The following is a 26,373-nucleotide window of genomic DNA, read 5'->3' on the forward strand; positions in this document are numbered from 1 at the left end:
TTTGAGGGATCATACCCGGGATCTTTTTACTTAGGTTCCCTTAACCTTTCTCAATACATTATATTCCTTTTTATGATCCTCTAATAAAATCCTTGAATTTAAATCCTTTTTATCCTGTTACCTTATACTCAATTCTTTTGATATCTGGTGGATTTTCGGGAAAAATCAAAAGGTTCAAATTTGGATTCTGACGATCTTTACATACACTTATATACCATATAGAGTACTAATAAAATCTCAGAATATCCATAACAGAAACCTACATAGTGTGTCATGAAAAGTTTTCTTGTTCAGAAACTTCAGCAAAAACACTATTCAAAAGGGTTACAAAAAAGTTCAAAATTTTGGGGTTATTACACTGTCTTTAGTACATCTTCTGGCTTAATCTTTAGTTGATGATATCCCGATCTTAAATCAATTTGGAGAAGTACTTGGCTCCCTTCAACTGGTCAAACAGATCGTCAATTCTGGGTAACGGATACTTATTCTTGATTGTAAGCTTGTTGAGCTCCCTATAGTCGATACACAGTCTCATTCTTCCATCTTTCTTCTTAACAAATAATATCGGGGCTCCCCACGGGGATACGCTGGGTCTGATTACTCCTTTCTCTAACAACTCCTGCAATTGCTTCGCTAGCTCTTTCATCTCAACAGGCGCCATTCTGTACGGGGCCTTGGATACTGGTTCTGTTCCAGGTGCTAAGTCGATCCCAAATTCAATTTCTCTATCTGGAGGAAGTCCTGGTAACTCGTCAGGAAACACGTCTGGAAATTCATTCACAACTGGAATATCTTCAAGTTTTGTTGGTTTTTGACTTCTGTCAATCACATATGCTACGAAATGCTCACATCCTTGTCGTAGTAACTTCTTGGCATGAATCATCGTTAAGAACTTCTTTACTTGTTTCTGACCCTTGAACGTTACTATTCTTTCGTCTGGCGTCTTCACCATTACCTTCTTATTTCGACAATCTATCTGGGCATCGTGCTTAGATAACCAATCCATTCCTAATATAACGTCAAACTCCCCTAACTTAAATGGTATCAAATCTACGCAAAACTTACTACCAGAAATCTCAATCTCATAATTCCCACAAACTTGATTAACAGATACACGTTCTTGATTTGCTAATTCCACAGTCATTATTTCATGTAAACACTCAACTGGATAATTTAACTTACTAATAAAATCTTGTAAAACAAACGATCGGGTTGCTCCCGAATCTATTAACACTTTGGCACATAAAGAATTCACATTAAGCGTACCTGCCACGACATCCATATCCTGGATAGCATCTTTCACAGACATATCAAAAACTCTAGCCTTTGGAGTCTCATTCACTATTGGGTAGATACCATAATCCTCAATGCATTACTGACTGGGGCTGGTGTCTTGCAATCCCTGGCCATATGTCCTGGCTTCCCACATTTAAAGCACGTAAATCCAATGGCTGGAACCTTTACTGCTGGATTCCGGATAGGCTGATCCTTATTTGCTGGCTCTCTTGCTGGCTGATTTCGGCACTCCCTCGAATTTTGCCCTTTCTGGTTGCATTTGAAACATACCACATTCAACTTATTACAAACTCCCTCATGCTTCTTCCCACATACTTGACAATCCGGAAAAGTTAGTCTCAACTGATTCGGCTGATTCGTATTAACTGGACGGTTGCTCTGGCCTCTGTCTCCTGCATTTTGTCTCCTGAAATTAAATTTTCTCCCTGACTGAAACTTTCCTTTATTAAGACTTGGAAACTTCCCTGGTTGTGACTGGCCCTCATTCCCTTCAAATTTCTTTTTCTTGCTTTCCTTTTCCTTCTGGAACATCTCACTCTCTGTCTCTGCGATCATAGCCTTCTGTACTACTCCTGCATAGGTATCCAATTTAAAAATGGCTACTTTCCCTCTAATCCATGGTTTCAAACCTTGCTGGAATCTTTTAGCCTTCTTTCTATCAGTATCCACATACGACGGTACATACCTTGACAATTCCTCAAACTTACCCTCATAATCTGTTACCGACATGTTCCCTTGCTTTAATTCTAAAAACTTCAGCTCCATTTGATCCTGAACAAACTGAGGAAAATACTTTTCTAAAAACAATTCCTTAAACCTTTCCCAAGTAATAACATCTATACCTTCCAATGTCTTCACCATCTCCCACCAATATGTGGCCTCATTCTTCAGATAGTAACTTGCAAACTCAACCCTCTGTTCTTCCTTTACTTTCACTAAGGCAAATGCCTTCTCTATTTCCTTTAACCAAACATTTGCTTCAATTGGCTCTAAGGAACCCTTGAATTCTGGTGGGTTTACTGCCTGAAAAGTTTTAAAAGTTACCTGGGGATTGGTCTGCCTTTGTTATTGTTGTGCCAGGTGAACTGTTTGTTGGGCCAAGATTTGAAGAATCTGGGCTATTGCTGGGTCCATGGGTCCTGGGTTCACATTTGGATTTGTATCATCTTGATTGTTATTGTTGTTGTTGGTTTCTTCATTCTGGGTGTTGGTGCGGGTATTTCTTCTGGGAGGCATTTTTCTGTAAAGAATCAATCAACTTATTTAGCTTTTGAATTAATCTTTTGCATAAAAGAACAATTTTGCAAAACAGAAATATCTCTTTTTGAAAACAGTTGTAACTAAGTAAATTGCATGCTTCTTTACAGAATATAAATAGTTATGGAAAACATGGTACATGGTATCACAGGGGTATAACTGGTGTAATAAATAAGGTAAGGTAAAACAGGTGCAATAAAGTAAATGACAGTGCTGGAAAGGAAAAAAGAACTGATATATATAGATCAAAAGTTTTAGGTAGTACAAGCGTAAAAACGCTTCGGAAGTAAAAGTAAAAAGGGTACAACAACCTACTCACTAGTCAACATAGCTAGTCTATAAATACAACTCAAAAGTCTACTGATACACACTACACACTACTGTACATACTACATAACCATAACAATACTGCTCAGCATCTCCATCTCTGAATCTCTCACTCAACTCCAAGGAAACTCTGGTCCTTCCAGCCTCTCAAAGTCCTCCATCACCTCAGTAGCCCAGCCCATCAGTGTATCAGCGCCTCTGCCAGGTAGTGTAGCTCCATGTAGCCTAGCCTCAAGAACCCTCCGTGTCACATGAATCTCCTCTCGAAGCTCCCTCACACCACGATCAACATCAGTAGTCCTAATGATATGCTGTAGCTCTCTGATCTGGGCCAACAAGGAATCACACTCCAATAGAAGAGCCTCATACCGGTAGTAAGGAACCGGGGGCAATGTAGACTGGAATGGGGCACTCGCAACTAAATGCCCAGTGGAATCTGAATCAGCTGGTGGGGGTCCTCTGACAGGTGGCCTCATGCCTGGGGGTCGAATAGCCTGCAGTGGTACGGGCTGCAACATAGGTGGAGGTAGTATATCCAACACTGGTGGAACAACAGGACGTGGATCCGAAGACGACACTCCAACTGAAGGCTTTGAGTGATCAGCTGATACGGGAATAAAAGAGTCGGCCATCGCTGCTATCTGAAATCATATCGCAATATAAGAATCTCGAACCATAACGCGAATTACACTAATACCTGATATACCGAAGCACTCAACCTCTCGACATTCTATCTTTCTATTCCTTACTTCTAATCCTAACCCTCTACCCATTCCCGTCAACCTAGGCTTGTGTCAGTGACTTATAACCTTAGCTCTGATACCAAACCTGTGGCGCCCTCCAAAACCGGGTCAGAAGTTTGGGGTCCACACACACCTTATTTATAACCTGCTTATAACAATAATAAAGATAATAATAATATGCAGTGACCCTACTTACCAACCACCACGGACCGCAACAGGTTAAAGTATGCACACAAGCCAAACACACTATTATATTACAAACGTTCAAATCCCAACTATTCCAAACTCAAAATTGAGTATTAAACATTATTACAAACTTTTACAGACTTAAATTATCCCAAAAGAAGTCTACTAGCTCTGCTCAATCAACCTGAACCCCTAGCTCTCGCGCTGGACTGGGGATCCTCGGTACCAACCGATTCCTTCTTAACTGGAAAAGAACAGAAATAATATCGCATAAATGAGCTAACTAGCTTAGCAAGTCACAATGACAAAACTGAGAATAATGATCATCAAGTGAATATGGTTATGATATCAAGTGAACAATGAATTATAATTTAGAATTGGATACTATATTTTTATTTTAAAAACCAAGGTTAGGCTGCTGATCAGTCACGCACTAACCCCGAGCAAAGCACACAGCATTGCTCTAACTACTGGATCCAAGGCACACATTGGCCTAACTTGACCATTATATGGTCAGACCACGAATCTGGTCCACAATTTTATGAAACAATCCAATTATAACATAATAACAGAATAAACAATAATAAACAATAACCAGAATCATTAACAATATTTGATGTTCCATAATGAAATGGTTTTAATCTGCATAAGGATCAAAAGAGTATTTTCAAAGTTTAGATGCTAGGTAATGAAATAATTGGATAACAATGAATCAATGTTTCAGGGTTTCAAGGATTTGGTCTTTTAAAGCATAAAATACAATGGTTTGAGTATGTAGGCAACTCGATTCAGTGTATAGTATTTAGTTTGTATGTATTTGTAGAGTAATATCGTATATTTGAGGTTCGTGTTTGGGTATACAACAATCAATGATCTAGAAAGAATCAGTCTACGGCTCAAGATCAATGACTGCAACCAAGGTTTAGGGTTCAGTGCTTCAAAGCACTTACAATATAAAACAGGAATATCAATCACGACAATATCTCGAGAAAGTTCAGAACACTTGCCTGGTATTAGCTTACTATACTACACTCGCTTCCAATCTCAACCGTCTTACTCCTCAACTACCTGTTTCCCTTTCCTACGTCTTGCCTCTTCTGCTCACATATCATAAGCATCTATCAATATTCAACTCATATGATTATATTTAACACATACTTCTACCTACCCTTCATTTTACCCAAATCCGATTAACGGATTGAAAGTTACGCAATAAACAGTAAACATCGAATATATATAGACCGACAGTCAACCAACATGTCACATATAACACATAATACGTCACATAATCAATTATATATCATTTATAAATACGTTTCGGGTCAGAAATAGGCTTTTTTAAATAATTAAATCTAATTAAATATTTAACTAAAATCAATTAATAATTAATTAAATCAATTAATCAATTAATTTTCAAATTAATTGACCAATTAATCAATTAAAAATTAACTGAAATTAATTAACTAATCAATTCAGATTTATTTTTGAATTAAAAATAATTTTTAGAATTAAAATAATAATTTTTAGAATTTTCAGAAATTAAAAACGAATTTTTATAATAAAAATAAAGAGGAAATATGATTTTTAAACATTTTTAAAACAGGAATCCTAAATTTGCAAAGTCTGGAAACTTCAGGGACCTAACTATATCGTTTTTAAAACTATAGGGGCCTGTTTGCAATTTTGCCAGCCCCGCCGTCGACTTCGTCGGAGTGTGGCCGGAGAACACGATTCCGGCCACCTCAGGCCACCAAACTGTCCAGATCACAACTACACTTCACCAGGAACATATTCATGCAAACAAATCATTCTAATCATTCCTGTTCTGGCCGGAAATTGGCCAAGAACATCACCGGTTTCCAGCGAACATCGTAAACCTTCAAAACACAACTCCCTTCGATTCACTAATCCTCTGCTAACGAGCTATATATCAATCGATTGCAAATTTCATAAGGAACACAACCCACTATAAATCAATAGCTAATAACCCCTAAATCAAAAACCCCCAAATTTCAATTGAAAAATTTATACAGGTTATAAACCCTAATTTTAAAATTCGAAAATTAAACTCAAATTTGAACATGTTATTGAACTCCAAATCAGACGTATAATATACTAAAATCATCAGGAAAACAAGCTCTACAACATGCAATCATCAAATCATACAAATAGTCATCCGAACAAAAATTCATATTTTTAATCAAAATAATTCGAAATTTAATAAAAATATATAAAATTAACCTTTGATTCTGCAGTAAAACAGGTTATGGAATCTGATAGAGCTCTTCAAGACCTTCAAATCTGGTACTCGAGCTTTTCAAACAAAGATCAATAACACCTTTAAAAGTTGGTTTGATTCTTGGAACAGTTTATGAATATATGATTTTTCTCTGTAAAATTATATAATTATCTGTCTGCAAATGATTTTGATACGAAATAAAATACGGGAAAAGGCTATTTATCATTACGGAAAATTAGTATCCCGTTGGATCATTCCGGATATAAAACGGTACGTTTATTTATAAAAACTGATCCAAACGGTATCGGTTTTCAGGATAATTATCCAAACCAGTACAATTTGTACTGCGGTCTTGGTCTCATCGCCTGGTTACACGTACTACGAGGTGATAATTGGGATAGTTTAATAAAAAGCTCCCATTTATCGAAAATACGGGTTTTATTGATTTACCGAAACGAATATTATATCGAAAATGTTGCGCTGGGACCCGCGCAGAACAAACCGTACGCCGGATCGAAAAAGTCGAAACATGGAATATGCTCGGAATATTACAATTAGGTTAGGAAGGAGTTCTCGGAAGAGTTTCGGGTTCCAAAAACGTAACAACGGATGACGTCGGTTTGTTCCCGTTTTTATAAAATAGATTTTAAATGCTCGGAAACAGATTTTATAAATTTCATATGATCCTTATAAATCCATAAATCAACATAAAAATAATTCGGAAGATATGACAATTATCTATATTTAATTTTGGACATATAAAAATTAAAATACTCAATTAATATTATTTTTGAATATCCAAATACAAATAACACTTAACAATTAATTCACATAATAGATACTAAACACACATAATATTTATTTAATAGCAAAAATAATTACACGATATATCCCGATATTACAATGAAAGTGACCAAGAAACAATTTCTAAGGAATATGTAGAAAAATCAGCAATAAATGAAGCACAGAATTCTACATCCGACGAAAGACAAAGTGCAGCATCCGTTGAAAGACATGGTGCATCATCCATTAACAGACAAACTGCATCATCTGTCGAAAAGCAAAACTCAACATCCATTGAACCATCAGTAGGAGTTGAAGGCCCTTTCAGATTACACACGGAAAGAACCCTAACCTCAAATCAAAGATCCTTAAACTCAGGGAGAGTTTCTTCAAATCAAAACTCAGTCACTCATCACGACAATAATGAGGCCTCTTCATTCAGAGCTAATCTACCATAACAAAGAAAATGGACTAGAGATCACCCATTTAAACTGATCACTGGTGATGCATCTTCAATAGTGCAAACAAGAAAAGCCACCTAAGATGAATGTCTATATAGCAGCTTCCTGTCACAGAAAGAGCCAAATAAGATAGAAGAAGATAGTAGCTTCCTGATTGGGTTTTCGTTATGCAAGAAGAGCTAAACCAATTTGAAAGGAATAAAGTATGGAAGATAGTACCCAAATCAAAAGGCAAGAATTTTATTGACACCAAATAGGTATTCAGAAACAAGATGGACGAAAATGGTATAGTCATAAGGAATAAAGCAAGATTGGTTGCTAAGGGCTATTTTCAACCAGAAGGGATAGATTTTGATGAAACCTTTGCTCCTATTGCAAGACTTGAAGCTATCAAAAATTTTCTAGCCTATGCAGCCCATGCCAATTTCAAAGTCTATCAAATGGATGTAAAGAGTGCCTTTCTAAATGGAGATTTGGAGGAGGAAGTCTAAGTCAGTCAGCCTCCTGGTTTTGAAGACCCCAACTTTCCAGAATATGTTTACTTTTTATTGAAAGCACTCTATGGATTGAAGCAAGCACGTAGAGACTGGTATGATACTTTGTCAAAATTCCTTCTAAAAATCATTTCATAAGAGGTACTATTGACAAAACTCTTTTCTTTAGAAATGTTAATGGCTCTAGTATACTTGTTCAAATTTATGTAGATGATTTTATATTTGGATTTACAGATGAAAAAGTTTGCAAAAAGTTTGCCAAACTAATGCAAAGTAAATATGAAATGAGAATGATGGGAGAACTGACTTACTTTCTTGGTCTCCAAGTTAAGAAAGTTATTGATGGAATATTCATTAGTCAAACCAAATACATTCATGATCTTTTAAAGAAGTTTGACTTAATGGATTGCACATCTGTAAAAACTCCCATGGCCACTGCCACTAAACTTAATTTGAACACTACCGAAAAGTCTGTGGACATTTCAAGCTATAGAGGCATGGTTGGCTCACTGTTATATTTAACAGCTAGTAGACCAGATATAATGTTTGTTACTTGTCTTTGTGCTAGATTTTAGGCTTATCCTAGAGAATCTCATTTTGTAGCTATTCAGAGAATCTTCAGATATCTCAAGGGTACACCAAAACTTGGCATTTGGTATCCTAGAGATTCTGGATTTGATCAAACGGCTTATTCAAATGCATATTATTCAGGATGCAAGATAGACTGGAAAAGCACAACTGGCACATGTCAGTTTCTAGGAAACAAGCTTGTGTCCTGGTTCAGTAAGATTCAGAATTCTGTTTCTACTTCTACAGCCGAAGTTGAATATATTGTTGCTGGTAGCAGTTGTGCACAGATTTTGTGCATGAAGAATCAACTGTTGGATTATGGTCTACATGTGGACAAGATCCCAATTTTCTGTGACAACACAAGTGCCATTTCCATCACTGAAAATCCTGTGCAGCAATCAAGGATAAAGCACATAGACATAAAGTACCACTTTATTAGAGAGTATGTTATGAATGGTACAGTGGAACTACATTTCGTTCCTAGTAAGTAGCAACTTGCAGACATTTTTACCAAGCTATTTGATCAATCAATCTTTACCAGATTGGTATGTGAGTTAGGTATGCTTAACTTCTCTTAATCTCTTTTTGATTCCTCTGCAATCTGTAATGCAGCCAGAAATAAGCTTGAATTTATTAAAGATACAAATAAGGATTTGCAAGTTATCATATCCTGACATTGGCATCAGGATTTACATGCGGTCAGATCCTGACATTAAAAATCAGGTTTTGCCAGCCGTCAAACCCTGACACCAAAATCAGGATTTGCTAAAGGTAAATACTGATAGCATTCAACAGATAAGGATTATCCGTTGAAAGTCAAAATATTTCTGGGTACTTTATCTCTCGACGGATAAAGGTACATCATGTATCCGTTGAGTTAATTCAATCTTAGCCGTTAATTGCAAACCCTAGCCGTCGACGTTACTTACAGTGTATATGTATATGTCCATGGATAAGTTTTAGAATTTCTACAGTCTGCTTTATTTTTCTAACGGTTATTTTTGGCGAATATCATTGGATACTTTTTTTTATCTTTTTCAGAGTGAGTATAAAAGCCCAATTCATTTCTGTAGTTCACTTTTATCTCTCTCTGATTTACTTAGCAACTCTTACTCTCTTCATCTCCAAACCCCTATCTTCTGTAACTGTTTACTAATCAAAAATGGCACCAATAGTAAAAGTTATGTCTCAATCTAGGTTTATCTATGAAAACAACAACTTTGTAGCTCTAGTGGACAAGAGCATTGCTAACTCTGAAGATTTCCACAAACTGATGGATTTCATTAGAAACTATAAATTGAAGTATGCCATGCTCGAGTCTCCAGTGATTTACTGTGAAGTTGTGGAGCAAATCTGGACAGCAATTGTGTTCAATTCCAAAGACAAGACTATTACCTTCTCACTTAAAGGTAATGACTATTGTATCAACTGTGATGAAATTCAAGCTTGTCTTCATTAGCCTAAAAATAACACTTTCATTCCACACACAGACATAGAGGTGAGCACCATGCTTAAGTCTATGGGCTACTCTCTTGATTCTACCAATTTAGGTGGAGTTAGAAGAATGGGCCTTAGAAAAGAATGGAGCTTTCTCTGTGACTCATTCATAAAAGTGTTTTCTGGTAAAATTAGTAATTTTGATGCAGTTACTTCAACAATGATTAACATGCTTTATATGCTTCTAAATGACAAATATTTTAATATCAGTAATCATGTCATGTTAGAATTAGGGTATAAGTTAGGAGATATCAAGAAAAGGTCTGAGGATATATATTATGCTAGGTTTCTTATGATGCTAGCAAACCATTTTTCTAAAGACCTTTTGATTGAGAACCCAAACAATAAGCTTGCTTGTTGGGTCCAAGAAAAGAGGGTACTTGCTAACTTGAATAGGAAGAACCTCCATATTGGTGTGCCTCTCAACTACTTGCCAATCATAGAGGCACCTCAGGTAAGTGAGGTAAATGTTCCTATCTCAACCCAATCCCAACCTCAAATTTCTTTGACTTCTACTCTCGCTATGGCATCTGTGACTGTGACCAAACATATGCCTACCCAAGCCACAAAACCTAAAAATTCAAAATCCAAATCAAAGAAACCACACTCAAGTTCCTCTCAAAAGAAACTAGTTTTAAAAACTACCGCAGCACGTGAGGGGAGTGTGAAGGGTAGTGAGAAAGGTGAGGGACAGGGTGAACATCAAAGAAACCCCAAGGATAAGGAGGGTGAGGTATGTGTTACCTAAACTAGCCACACTACAGTCTCCCAATAGACTATAGTGCTTAATAAAGAAATTAACTCATTGCTGGTTACATCCTCCCAAAAGGATGTAACTATTGAAACAAGCTCTCAACCAAGAGCACGGGCCAAAAGGGGAAGGGACACAGAAAAAAGACAAACTTGTATCAGAAAGAAGAAATCAAAACCAATGGGGTAGTCACAGGGTGCACACACAGTGCCAACTGAAGTCCAAAACCCAGTTACTGCAGCATCTCAGATTCATATTGCTGTGTCTCCAACAAATGTGGAGTCACAACCAAAATCTCTCATTATCGAAACACCCCATACACAAAATTTTCCAACTATCTCTCTGGATGTGGATATGATACACGCATCAGTTTCTGATTCTCCATATCTTACATTTATGGAGGAGCCAAAATCTAGAGCACCCGAGCATCATCTTATTGATGATTTGTTGGCTGAGTTGCCCATTCTTTCTCAAACTGTTGAAGAATCTGTGCACCTAAATTTAAAATCAATCTCCAAAGATTCGAAAATAGTTTCAACTTCTAACTCTATTATTTCTAATTCTTCGACGGATATTCCTCATCCGTTGATCAGCAATTGTCCTTCGACGGATATTCCTCATCCGTTGATCAGCAATTGTCCTTCGACGGATAGGCCTAACAACAGTCATCTGTTGACATTCAAAGCTGCTACTTCGACGGATATCACTCATCCGTTGATAGTCTCTGCACCTCTTAAAATCTTTAAAAGTGTTACAATTATAAATGATTTAGTAGTTGTTCAATCACTCTTAGGATTGAGGGAAAGGAGTGATATGAGTGAGAGGCTGGGTTTCTCCCAGGTAAAAAGAGAGGAAAATAGTGAACATATGCATGCCATTTCTTCCATCATGGAAAAAGAAAGTGAGATGAGTTCCACCTTAGATGGTGAAGGTGAGGGTGTGAGGGTGTTGAGCCAAGGGGAGACCTTGATGCAAAAAGAGAGAGAGAACATGAGAGAAAAATATGTACAGAAGAAAAATGGGAGGAAACTATTACAAGTGAGGTGGGATCTCAATGAGGCAGACAAAGAGAGACTATTTCAGCAAGAATATCAAGCTGTTATAGATTCTGTCACTTTTAATGCTGAGGTATTTACTCACACCCTGTTCCAGCATATCAAATCCTAGCTGAACCGGGAAATGAGGAAGCAAAGAGGACTTTAAATTTTGTACACGCTACAGCCTCTATGCTAAGGGCAAAGGATGCAATCAACTCTCTTCCACCTATAGCTGGTGATGATTTTGAGTATGATTCTGATGACTCTTTTGGTGATGAGTCAAATGGGGAAGATACTGATGAAGCTGGCATAAACTTTGGGGGAACTGTAGGCCCTAGTTCTTCTACAGGTACTCTAGCCTGGATGCTAACCAAGAAGTGCATTTATCACCATTTCAACTCCACAATATTCAAGCTTATTTCTCAGACTCAATCAGCCATCAATCCACCACTAATGCTAGTACCAGATATCTTTTAGAAGCCCATCTTGAATCTCTACAGCTGCACAACATTCATACTCTTAAACAAAATCAAGATGTGGATGAGCTCAAATAAGCCATTGATACACTTAAGAAAGACATCAATGAAAAAATAGAGGTCAAGCTTCCTGATTGCACTATGAAGGATATTCACCAGAAACTCAGAAAGGACAGTGATCTGAATAGGAAGGTTGAGGCCTTGGGTTCCAGAATGACGGCTATTGAGAATTCAGTGGCCAAGATACTTTCAAACCAAGAAGCTCAAACTCAATTACCTCAACAATTGATGGATGCTCACACTTCAAACCCTGCTTCACTTGATGATAATAAAGGGGGAGAAGGATGTGAATATTCAAGTCAGTAAGGTGATAGTACCAGCTATTACTATCTCTAAGCCACCAGCTTTGGACAGTATTGATATGATCAATCTAGCAGCAGTTGAGCTCAAGATAAAAGAGAAAATGAAGAAGATTGATGACAAAATTGAGAAGGTTTTTGGCTCAACTGCTACTCAAAATTACTCTATGAAGCATTTCACACAGTTGAAGCCAATCACCATAGATGAAATGCAGCTAGGAAAGAGGGATAAAGGTGAAACCTCAACAAAGAACGAGTTCAACAACTGTGTGGTGCTGAAGCCTAAACAAGCCAGTGTGACTATACCATTAAAGCACCCGATGTTGGTTAACTATTCTCCTCCCAGGCCTGATGAAAACAAATTGATGGGCTCTTTAATTGAAAGCTTCAAGCACACCAAAGACTATTTGCTTAAATCAAGGATTGCAAGAATCTATAGATATGGCAAGATGATTTGTGTAATGTCTGGGCACCCTCAATTTGGAGAAACTAAAGATGAGGAAAATAGAAGATATGGAGCTCAGAAAAGAAGGAAGAAGCAGGTCATTAAAGGAGTGAAAAGAAAATTGGAAATGCCTGCAACTCCAACTGAAACTGAGAAAACCTCATCTATAGAGAAGCAAGAACCAAAGATGTCAGGAAAAGGGTATTGGAAGGTTAAAGCAAAAAGGAAGCTACCTGGTAATGAAGATGAGGAAGCTAAAATAATTCAGTCTACCACTACAAGTCAATCAATTGTGCCTACAATGGATCAAGTTGAGTTCAAGGTCCATCCTGATGTGAGTTTTCATGGCGAGCCAATCATTCCCAAGTATGAACCAATAGACTGGGACAACTTACCTATTCCTGAGCTAAATATTCCAATTCCAACTACATCAAAAAAGAAGAAGCAATCAGCAAGAAAACAAGTCAAGCCTGTCTAATTCCAATCTAAAGCCTTATCCAAATCCAAGCCAACAGTCAACAAAGGAGATCAACTCTTTATCTATGATATAAAGGAATTCTCAAACATCGACCTTTACCTGAATGAGCTAGATGAAGTTAGAGCAATTAATACCCACAACAGACTCTCAGAAAAATTGGTGTTTAGGTATAGGGGTGGAAAGGAAATTACATGGCCTCTGCATAGGATTCTCAATGAAGGCTATAGTATCTTGGTGAAAGTATTCTCTGCAATAAAGAAGGATTTTGGATTCACCAAGGTGGCCAGAACAGAGGTACTCAATAAAATTTAATAAATAATGCAGAGTTGGGGAGATCCAAATGCACTTCCAAGAATCTTATTTATTCCCTACACTGGAAGCAGAGTGCATTTGAGACCTTATTAGATGATGGAGTTCAGAGATGAAAAGGGGTCAGAAGATTTTTCAGACTTGAAGACCAGTTGCAAATATCAAGCAATGACACACTCAAAGAAATGCAGGAGATGCTAGATCTCAATGATGGAAATGAAGTTGAATTCTTCAGACAATTCCAACACCAAATTGAGGAGAATGACAAAAGGCTGAGAACGAGGACTAGAGATTCCAGAAGAAAGAAATGATCAGCCCAGACTAAGGATCATCTTGAAATGACATGTAACTACAATCAACTTCATTTGTTCAAATTTTAATTGGAGCATTTTACAATCTATCTACTGCTTACAGTCTTATTTTTATTAGGGTGTTTTGTTTTCATCAAGTTAACCTGAATTTATACCTATAATTCCATTAGACATAAATTGGGGTAGATTGTTAGGAATATATTGTAGGCTTGATGATAACTTAACAAAACACTCTAAGTAGATAAGTTAAATAATTTGTGTAACCATCTTTTGATGGAGTAGCTTGTATTAAAAAAGTATGTAGCTCATTCATGTATACTATAATATCTTAGAGGTTTAGAAATTGTTAGACATTCCAATTCATGTTGGCTACCAGCAAGATATGCAGAATAGGTTGTCTAATTGTAAATAAGTGATGCCTTGCAGTTATGCATAAGTGAAAGGGTATCAACTGCTAAGGAAATATTATCAACGGATTATCCATAACAGACTCAACGGATAATGCTGAAGTCTCAAGAAACATCATATTCAAATAGCAGTTGAAAGTGACTTGACAGTCATATGGGTTGGTTGTATACAAAAGAAATGTGGCAGCCTATAATTAGGATTATAAAGATCAAAAAGCATTTCTATTTTTATGTAAAACAGGGACATTCAAAGATGATATATCTATCTGGATTGTATGGGACAGAGAAATGAAGAAACATGTGATGAGACCTAAATAATAGAGTTATTATGATATTCGTGATTTTAGATAATAATAATAATAATAATAATAATAATAATAATAATAATAATAATAATTAGTGAACAACTGGAATTTATTTAAAAAAAATTATAAAAGATTTTTTTTATAAAGGTTAGTGTATAACAAACTCTAGCAGCAATCGGTAATTTATTCTGTGTATATATACATGCCTCTCCTTTGTAAGATAACCCTAAAAAATAATGAGAGCCGTAACAGTACTCCAAATATCTTTTTGAATCCATACTTTTAAAGGCTTATTATAGAATTATTTTTCTGGTTGTTAAGTTTGGACACACCTGTCACTTTGTTATGTAATCAATGCATTGGTGTCAACAAGCATACACTCTTTTTCGGTCATGTAACTCATTGTAAATTGTTAGCAATAATTTTGATACACGTGTTGATGTTATTTAATTATTATATTATGATACCGTCAATTGGCTTTGTACTTGTATCTGTTTATGCATATGTTTAATCTGATGCTTCAATATCAATTAATAATTAAATTATTATGTTATTTTATGTATATGTGGTTATTCCTATATTACAATTAAAATAATTTAAGTATATTTAAATAAGTTCCTAATAATCATGTTAGTTAAATTACTTGCACATTATTAGAAATTATGGGGTACATTTTCACTAATTTCATACTTTATAGATTATATATATATTAATCAATTACAAATAAAATTCTTTATTCGGTGTCTTGTACTTGTTCAATTGTACTAGTTTTAATGTTAATATATAAATATATAATGTTGTTGTTTTTTGAGGAATGTTAGCCATGTTTAGTTGATTAACTTATTTGACTATGCCAGACTATTTTATAATATTTCGTTAGCTAGCAGTGTGTAGTACTACTTACATAATTGTTGGCTTTTACTAGGTTTATACTTATAAACATAATAATGGGATGGTTTCGGGTTTATGTGTCAAATTCGATTATATAGTATATGATTAGGAGTCGTTAAATTGCATATAAATTTTATTTTTCGTAATTTCTTATTAATTTGAAAAGAAATAAATATTAATTGTAAACTATAATCTTGTAACTTAGACCGATGCCCGGGAATTTAGAGGACTGTGTGTGGATTTCGTTAATATTTTAGCTACGATTTTAAGGTACAGATTCTGTCCCCTTTTTATTCAGTGCTACTCGTCCTAGAAATTAAATATCTCTTATTTTTTGAATTTCATATTTTATTCGCTCTGTTCATATTGTTTGATCATTTTGACTTCCAAAAAATGTTTTAAAATTTTATTTAATAAAATTTTAAATATCTGTTTATGCGGTTTCCAAAAATTATTTATGACACCCTCTGCTTCTGGAAATCTATATTATTTTTATCAAGTGATTTTTAAATTTTGCGAGAAATATTATTTTTCATTTGGACCCTTAGAGTGATATAAGCTATACTGAGTTAACCAGCTGTAGGGGTACTACAGCCATATCATTGCGGTACCAGTGACATGACACTTCCGTGACAGTGTGATTGGTCACGACATATCCTTCTGTTAGCTATTAGGAGGAGCTTTTGACCATTTGATATTTGTTCAGGATACGTGATTGCAACCAGAGTTTGATTTGTGATTTGATTTATGGTGACATTGTATATGTCATACACATTATCCATTTTGTTGCACGCATTAGGTACCCTATGATATGTGTATTTGTATCTGTTCTGATCTTGATATGAAATATTCTAACCCCTCGTTGCTTCAGCCTACTTAATTTTAAAGTTGTTGTTTTATTGTAAACTGCAAATTATTTATTTCTGATCTCTTATTTTATAAATTGTATTCCAAATATGGGCGTTTGGCTCATGCTGTATCTTTTTCTGGAATGTGCTTAGGGGGATCTGGGACTGTGTAATGGAGAGCTACCATATTTATTGATTAGGAGAAATTCCCTCCTTAGAGTGGCCTATGTTATATATGTAAATCCTAGTTTCGGACTTTGTCATTATCTAGACTTAATTGTTTATTTAGAGATTTCAACATATATATTATTGGTTTAGACGGTTAGGAGATTTATATTATTTTGGAGATTTTGGACTATTTAATTATTGTTTAAAAATATATTAGTCCTCTGTTTGCAGGTCTATGAATTACAGGTAATAACTTCTTCTATTTTTAAGGGGGTGTTACGGTTATGTTTTATCATATCATACATGTAACTTGGTGATCTATAAACCAAGCGTAGAAAAAAGTTAAAATATCGAGTAACACAGTCAACACAAGCAAGAAATAGAGAGTATTTGTAAGTTGTATCCTTAAGAACTCTAAAGTTTAGTTTGTAAGAACTCTTGTAAGCAGTTGTGTGTTTTTACATCAAAGAGATCTTCTTCATTTATATATGTCTCTGATGGAAATATCAATCCAGCAGAAATTTTTTAAACTCCCATTTTTATTTACTTTTTGTTTGAGTACTTGAATACATCTTATCCGCAACTAGCTTATTCAAACATTGTTATATGTAATTCTGTTGTTAGATTGTTCGGGAATAACAACACTGACTGTAAACTGTACATATATAAACGATTATGCATTTAGATGGTTTTGACATCATAAAATAGAAACTTGTACATATTTTCATAATGCACAAGTTGGGGGAGATTGTTAGATATAATTTGATGATATCAACATTTACCATCAGAGTTTTCCATTATAGTTTGATAACTAAAAGATATCAGAGTTTATCAAGATTATCAATATTTAACAGATTAGAGATTGATATCAGCATTTGTCTATCAACATATGTCAAGACTAATTTACAGAAAGTAATTGATTCTCTCTAAAGACTATGATTTGTAGAAGATATGTCGGAGTAGCACTTTACTTAATTGTAGCAATCAATAGTTGGATATGTGTTAGGATTCCTTATTCATGTATATCACATCAACCGTTTGATTGTGTAACTGTGTAGTATATAAGCACATATTATGTTAACACTATAAGTATCGTGTATTGTTTTATCATACGCATAACCTAGCAGCTCTGAAGGATATCTGTTTATCCTTTGAGAGAGTTTTGTAATCAGTTTTTATTAATTAATATAAGAACTATCCTTCACTGTTGAATACTTAATTTGATTTGATTGTTATTATTGTATTAACCCCTTCTACCGTATGCTGAAAGGATTGACAGTATATTTATTGTAAAGGTGGAAGATTAGTTTATAAGAAAAAGGATGTTGAAGATGAGAGAAGTGAAAAAAGGAGGATTAGAGATACAATACAAAGAACAAATCATATTCCTTGAATGTGTGTCACTCATAGGGTTAAAAATTATAAGTGGGAAGTAACTTTGGTTCAATTGAAACATAATCATGATATGGTAGCGCCGGATAAAGCATAATTCATGCATAGGTTAAAACATTGAAAGTGTTTGTCCTAAATCCAATCATGTATGATGAGTTAGGAAGAACTTTCTTGTATTCTTATTTAATTTCATTAATATTAATAAAAGACTTGTTTTGGTTTTATTACGGGCTTTATCTATTTAAAGTGTTTTGAATAAGATGTTCCATAGTTTAGAGTAAAGCTTCTAGAATTATAATGAGATTATAATATTGAGATCTAGAAGATGATAACTTTAGACTTAAACAGTTCATGATCATAGCATAACTAATCGGAAGTTAGTGAATCCGCAAATATTGGTAGATACTATGCTTGCTCCCTTTAGGAGGATGTCTGTTCTCATAGGCATTTGTGTGGTGACACTATAGCTAGTATGTAGGTGCTTGTTAGGGAATAATTTCACTGATCATGACTTGATAAGTTGGACAACTAATGGAGATTACTCATGTGTTAATAGTTATTCACTGAGTAATAGTTGTACAAGTGTCCTTAGACTTGAGATCGTTAAAGTTATCTTGTTTATAATTAACAGTACTTTGGTTTAGTCTTTAGTCTCAAGGACATCCATTAGGTCTATTCTGGGCATAGGGATTTATGTATGGAGATAGTTAACGTCAATAAAGGATCTACCCCTTCTAGTATAAAAAGAGAATATCCTATGTTATTCTTAGTATGCGAGTTCTGGAATCTCTGGCCAGAGTGTATAAAATTAGAAAGGAGTTTCTAATTTGAATTAATATGAACTTTGCATTATGAATAATAAATCATAAGATTAAATTTGATAGGCCTGACACGAGATCCATGCCTTGTATTTAATCCGAATATTGTAAGGGTAGAAGGAATTCATTGTACAGTAACTAGTCACTGACAGGTTCTTGGTATTCTAAGCAGTGAATTCATTTTATCCGGATAGTCGCGATATGTTGAGAAGCATCACTCACGATGTAGAATAAATATAATCAATCAGTTAATTATATTTAATGAATTTTAGAATTCATATAAATAATAAATAGAAGGTTTATTATTATTTATTTCTATTCCGGCTTAATATTGAACCTACAGGGTCACACCATAAAATGATTAATTTATTGATGAAGGTATTTTGAGAGAGCAAGTTGTTTTCTAAAGAGTTTAGAAAAATAATAATGATTAAAATAGTTTTAATTATTATTTAAACATTTTATAAGATAAAGTGTGGGATCTATATAATAATATATATTGATATATTAATTATATGAAAACCTAGTGTGCTCTATATAAAGAATGAGATGAGAAGAGTTTTGGCATGCACTTGTGTTTTGTGAAATCCTAGTTGCCACCCTCTCCTTCTTCTTCATCTCTCTCTCTCTCTCTCAAAAGAAAAGGGCACCACTTTTATAAAGCTTCATCTTTATAAAAGCTTCATCAAAGGATTATTCTTGGTGGATATCATTAGAGGGCGTCACACTATGAGGAGCAACTGCTAGTATCCATCGTCATAAAGCTTCGATTTTTACGGTATGATTACGGTTCCTCCGCTCCCTTGATTTTATATATTTTTTTCTATATGTGCGATATATGGTTTTACGGAATAATTGTTAAATCATGCTTCCGCTCGTCCGTAAATTCCTTCATTGCCATCAGAGCCAGGTTCTGCATATAGGGATTCATATAAAAAATCAAATTTTTTTATGCATGTATGGATTTATTATGATTTTTGCATGTTTATTTAGATTTGATTATGAATTAATTCGAAATAATTTTTGCATTGGATTTTGACCATTGATCTAGGTTCTACAAGTGTTGTAGATCATCTAGGTATTGTTATTCATAATTTTGTGATATGTAGATTATTTGTTATGAACTTTTTTTAAAATTGTTTTAATTAAAATTCATAAAATAATTTTTCCTGTGAATAAATATGAATTTAATATTTGCTTCCATCCATTGGCTGACCTTGTAATTGTTGCTACAGTAAATGAATTCGTCAGTTTTTTTTTGGACATAAATGCAATAACAGTTACAAAAGGGGCCAATAATGATAATAATAATAATAGTTATTATTAATACTACAATAAATGAATTCGTCAGTTTTTGTTTTGGGATTTATATAATAGCTTTGAACTGTTTATATTCCTGGAAGTGTTTTAAAGCTTGTTTTAATTGTTTTAATTATTTTAATTGCTTTTAAATACTATAATAAATCCATACATCAATATATATCAATGTGTGACATGATCTTACTTGCATGCTTGTTTATTTTTATTTTTATATATGAGATATATGCCTATGTTTACCATGCGATGATAGATTTAGGTGAACTTAAATCAAAATAAAGCGTACTCTAAAAAATCTAGAATAGGAATCATTTCTTGCCTTAACTATAATATTATGAACACAATCATGAGATTCTTGTGTTTGTGAAACACATAATTAAATATGAATTTTCAATATTGAGAGAAAGGATGATTCTATCAAAAGCGGATTTCGATCTGTAAGAAAGGGGTATTAAGTGACGCCTCTTGACAATGCTCCCCCCGATCTGGGAATCATCCAATTATCGATTATTCATTTGAAATATTTAATTTTTTTTTAAAAGAATCTCTTTATAATATAATTATGATTGTAACATAATGTAATCCCTCTAAAATTAAATAATATAAAGTACTAATTGGCCAATGACACAACGGGCTTGTGTCGGTCATAGCCTTCCAACATGGTAGAAAGTAGTTCTCCTTTTTGAATTATTATCGTTTCGTGCTACAGCCGAGAGCTTTGATTTTGAAATAAGAAATACTTGTCTATTGCATAGAGATGTGTACAATGAATTAGAATCTAATGGTCGTTACGTGCTACAGCCGTGGGCCGTTAGAGACTGATTCAATTGTATGAAATGTTGGGTTAGACTTGACTTAGAATATTGAGTTTGTCGTGCTACAGCCGTGACTCAAATTATTCAAGAGGCTAAATTTTGATTAGGGAATAACCTAAGATGTAATTGACAAGGATTTTCTTCATATTGAACATCACATGGCATTTCGTGCTACAGCCGAGGTTGTGTGATGGAATGTAGGATCCCTATTCCCACTAGCATTATGAATGCTTAATTTTTCACTTAGGGGGTCGTATAAATTAGATAAACTAGTGGGAGCCATTTATGAATAAAGACCCGATTCATATAGTGTTTTGAAATGTAATTGAATATTTGCTAAGTGTTGTTATGTGTTTATCATATAAAGAATTACTATATACGTTATGTCTTCTGCACTATCACTTCGGAGCATACTAGATGCTCACAAATTGACTGGTCCTAATTTTGCTGACTGGCTTCGAAACTTGAAAATTGTTCTCAGGTTTGAGAAGCCTGATTATGTGCTTGACTCACCTAAGCCTGCTGAACCTGCTGAAGATGCACATAATGATGAACATGTTGTGTATCATAAGTGGATAGATGATGCAAATGTTGCTCAATGTATCATGCTAGCTTCCATGAACATTGAGCTACAGAAGCAGCATGAGCATATGGATGCTGACACTATCCTAACGCATCTACAAGAGTTGTATGATGTGGCAGGGAGGACAGCTCGATATGAGATATCGAAGGAGCTGTTCGGCTGTAGGATGTCTGACGGATCATCTGTGAATGACCATGTACTTAAGATAATCAATTTGATTGAACGTCTTGGACAACTTGGTTTTGCCATGGATGGGGAGCTGACTCAAGACTTGGTCTTGCAATCACTTCCAGATTCGTTTTCGCAGTTTGTTGTGAACTTTTAAATGAATAAGCTGAACGTCAGCCTGGCTGAACTCCACAACATGTTGAAGACTGCGGAATCAAATTTTCCCTCTAAGAAGAGTTTTGTTCTTCTAATTGGTGAAGGTTCCAATCCTATGAAAAGGAAGATGAACCCTCCTAAGAAGAAGAAAAAAGTAGGTGAGAAAAAGCCGATTCCACCAAAAGCCGTAGACTCAAGAGCAAAGTTGTTTGCTTCCACTGTAATAAGGTGGGGCACTGGAAGAGGACCTGCAAGATTTACCTTGCAGAATTGAAGAACAAGAAGGGTAGTGAGGCTGTCGCTTCTGATTCAGGTATGTTCAGGACTGAAGTGAATATGTCACTAAGTCAAATTTCTACTTGGGTATTAGATACCGCTTGTGGTTCTCCCATTTGCAATTCATTGCAGGGACTAAGCAGAAGTAGGACTCTCGAGAAAGAGGTGGTGATTCTACGGATGGGAAATGGAGCAAGAGTTGCTGCTGAAGCTGTAGGATCATTTGATTTACATATGCCTACGGGCAAGACAATTGTTTTAAATAATTGTTATTTTGTTCCCTTGATTGTGAGGAATATTATTTCTATTCCCATATTAGACTTGGCTGGATCTTTGTTTGTTATTCAAAATAATAAATGTTCAATTCTTAGAGATAACGTTCTTTATGGTAGTGATATTTTAAATAATGATATGTATATGTGGCGTAGAGCATAATTTACTACAAATTGAACACACTAATAAAAGGAAAAGGGATGATGAAAATCTTACCTATTTATGGCACTACAGACTTGGTCATATTAGTGAAAATAAACTACGGACATTCCATAAGGAAGGGTTACTTGACCCCTTTTATTTTGAATCATATCCTACATGCGAGTCTCGTCTATTAGGTAAAATGACCAAATCTCTATTTGGTGGACATGGAGAGAGGGCTGCAGATTTGCAAGGATTGGTATACACAGATGTATGTGGACCAATGTCTACGCAAGCCATGGGTGGATTTTCATACTTCATTACTTTTATAGATGATCGATCTAGATTCAGATATATGTATTTGATAAAACACAAGTCTGAAGCCTTTGAAAAGTTCAATGAATATAAGAATGAAGTGGAGAAATAAAACAAACATAGTATTAAAACCCTTCAATCAGATCGAGGTGGTGAATACTTGAATGAAGAGTTTCTAGATTATCTCAAAGAAAATGGTATAATCTCTCAATGGACTAATCCATATACTCCACAGTTGAATGGGGTATCTGAAAGGAGAAATCAAACTTTGTTAGACATGGTTCGGTCCATGATGAGCTATGCAGATCTTCTAGTATTCCTTTGGGGTTATGCATTGGAAACCTCAGCATATTTACTGAATAAGGTGCCTTCCAAATTTGTTCCTCAAACTCCATATGAGATATGGAAAGAAAGGAAACTGAGTCTTAAACACGTTAATATTTGGGAATGTCCAGCTTATGTCAAGAAAGTTGACCCTGATAAGATGGAATCTCGATCCATAAAATTTAGATTTGCGGGATATCCTAAAGAGACTTTGGGGTATTACTTTTACACCGATCATAGGGTATTTGTCTCCAGACATGCTACCTTTTTGGAAAAACAGTTTATCCTTGAAGGAAACAGTGGGAGAAAAATAGAACTTAATGAAGTTCAAGAAGCGCAAACTACTACGGTTCAAGAGGAAACACCTGTTCAGACTGAACAACCTTTTGTGGAACAGCCCATTTTTAGGTCAGGGAGAGTGTCTCACCAACCTGAGAGGTATTATGGCCTTGTCATTGAGAATGACAATGAGTTGTCATTCATTGATGATGATGACCCTATGACCTATAATGAGGCTATGAGTAATATTGACTCAGAGAAATGGCAGAGTGCCATGGAATCCGAAATGGAATCTATGTATGCTAACCGTGTATGGACTTTGTTTGAAGCACCAAAGGATGTAAAGCCTATTGGGTGCAAATGGGTATACAAAAGAAAGATTGGAGCAGATGGCCAGGTGGAGACCTATAAGGCCAGGCTCGTGGCAAAAGGATTCAGACAAAGGCAATGGATTAACTTTGCTGAAACTTTTTTGCCTGTAGCCTTATTGAAATCAATTCAAATTTTGCTTGTGATTGCTGCTTACTATAACTATGAGATCTGGCAAATGGATGTCAAAACAGCCTTTCTCAATGGGAAACTTGAAGGGGAAGTGTATATGACACAACCAGAGGGTTTTGTTTTCAAAGGGAATGAACACATAGTGTGTAAGCTGCTACGAACCATATATGGTTTAAAGCAAGCTTCTCGTATATGGAACATCCATTTTGATGAGACAATCAAAGAGTTTGGTTTTATCAAAAACGTAGATGAACCATGTGTCTATAAGAAGGTTAGTGGAAGCGCGATAACATTTCTTGTACTGTATATGGATGACATACTTATTATAGGAAATGATATACCGATGCTACAATCAGTCAAAGTGTGGCTATCGAAGAACTTCACTATGAAGGACTTGGGAGAAGCATCCTACATTCTCAGTATGAAGATCTATAGAGATAGATCCAGAAGAATGATAGGTCTTACCCAGGGTACATACATCGAGAAAGTGCTTAAAAGGTTTAGCATAGAAAATTCCAAGAGAGGTCTCACACCGATGAGCCATAGAGTATCCCTTTTCCAAAAGGATGTCTCCTAAGACACCTGAGGAAAGAGAGCGTATGAGTAAGATTCCTTATACTTCAGCAATAGGATCTATCATGTATGCGATGTTATGTACTAGGCCTGATGTTGCTTACTCAATTAGTGTGACAAGCAGATATCAGTCCGATCCAAGAGAAGACCACTGGAAAGCAGTGAAGAACATCCTTAAGTACTTGAGAAGGACTAAGGATATTTTTCTTGTTTTTGGTGGATCTGAGTTGAAAATAGAGGGATATACTGACTCTAGTTTTCAATCAGAAAGTGATGATAGCAAATCCATGTCAGGGTATGTGTTTACTCTGAATAGTGGTGCGATTAGTTGGAAGGATTCCAAGCATTGAGGAGCCTATTTTGTTGTATTTTGATAACAACACAGCAAGAGCACAAGCCAAGGAACCTAGGTCTCATAAAAATTCCAAACATGTTTTGTGACGCTTTCATTTGATTAGGGAAATCATTGAAAGAGGAGATGTCAAGATTGAGAGATTTGACACACATAACAACGTAGCAGACCCACTCACAAATTCATTGTCTCAGATTCACTTTGATCGTCATAAAGAGAAGATGGGTATTGGATACCAGGGTGATTGGATTTAATTCAAGTGGGAGATTGAAAGTGTTTGTCCTAAATCCAATCATGTATGATGAGTTAGAAAGAACTTTCTTGTATTCTTATTTTATTTCATTAATATTAATAAAAGACTTGTTTTGGTTTTATTATGGGCTTTATCTATTTAAAATGTTTTGAATAAGATGTTCCATAGTTTAGAGTAAAGCTTCTAGAATTATAATAAGATTGTAATAGTGAGATCTAGAAGATGATAACTTTAGACTTAAACAGTTCCTGATTTTAGAATAACTAATCGGAAGTTAGTGAATCCGCAAAGATTGGTACATACTATGCTTGCTCCATTCAGGAGGATATCTGTTCTCATAGGAATTTGTGTGGTGACACTATAGCTAGTATGTAGGTGCTTATTAGGGAATAAGTTCACTGATCATGACTCGATAAGTTGGACAACTAATGGAGATTACTCACGTGTCAATAGTTATTCACTGAGTGATAGTTGTACAAGTGTCCTTAGACTTGAGATCGTTAAAGTTATCTTGTTTATAATGAACTGTGCTTTGGTTTAGTCCTTAGTCTCAAGGACATCCATTAGGTCTATTCTGGGCTTAGGGATTTGTGTATGGAGATAGTTAACGTCAATAGAGGATCTACCCCTTCTCGTATAGGAAGAGAATATCCTATGTTATTCTTAGTATGCGAGTTTTGGAATCTCTGGCCATAGTATATAAAATTAGAAAGGAGTTTCTAATTTGCATTAATATGAACTTTACATTATGAATAAGAAATCATATGATTAAATTTGATAGGCCTGACACGAGATCCATGCCTTGTATTTAATCAGGATATTGTAAGTGTAGAAGTAATTCATTGTACGGTAACTAGTCACTGACAGGTTCTTGGTATTATAAGCAGTGAATTCATATTATCCGGATAGTCGCGATATGTTGAGAAGCATCACTCACGATGTAGAATAAATATAATTAATCAATTAATTATATTTAATGAATTTTAGAATCCATATAAATTATAAATAGAAGGTTTATTATTATTTATTTCTACTACCGGCTTAATATCAAACCTACAGGGTCACACCATAAAAAGATTAATTTATTGATGAAGGTATTTGAGAGAGCAAGTTGTTTTCTAAAGAGTTTAGAAAAATAATAATGATTAAAATAGTTTTAATTATTATTTAAACATTGTATAAGATAAAGTGTGGGATTT

Source organism: Apium graveolens, chromosome 1 (genome assembly GCF_009905375.1).
Source record: "Apium graveolens cultivar Ventura chromosome 1, ASM990537v1, whole genome shotgun sequence".
Classification (NCBI taxonomy): Eukaryota; Viridiplantae; Streptophyta; class Magnoliopsida; order Apiales; family Apiaceae; genus Apium; species Apium graveolens.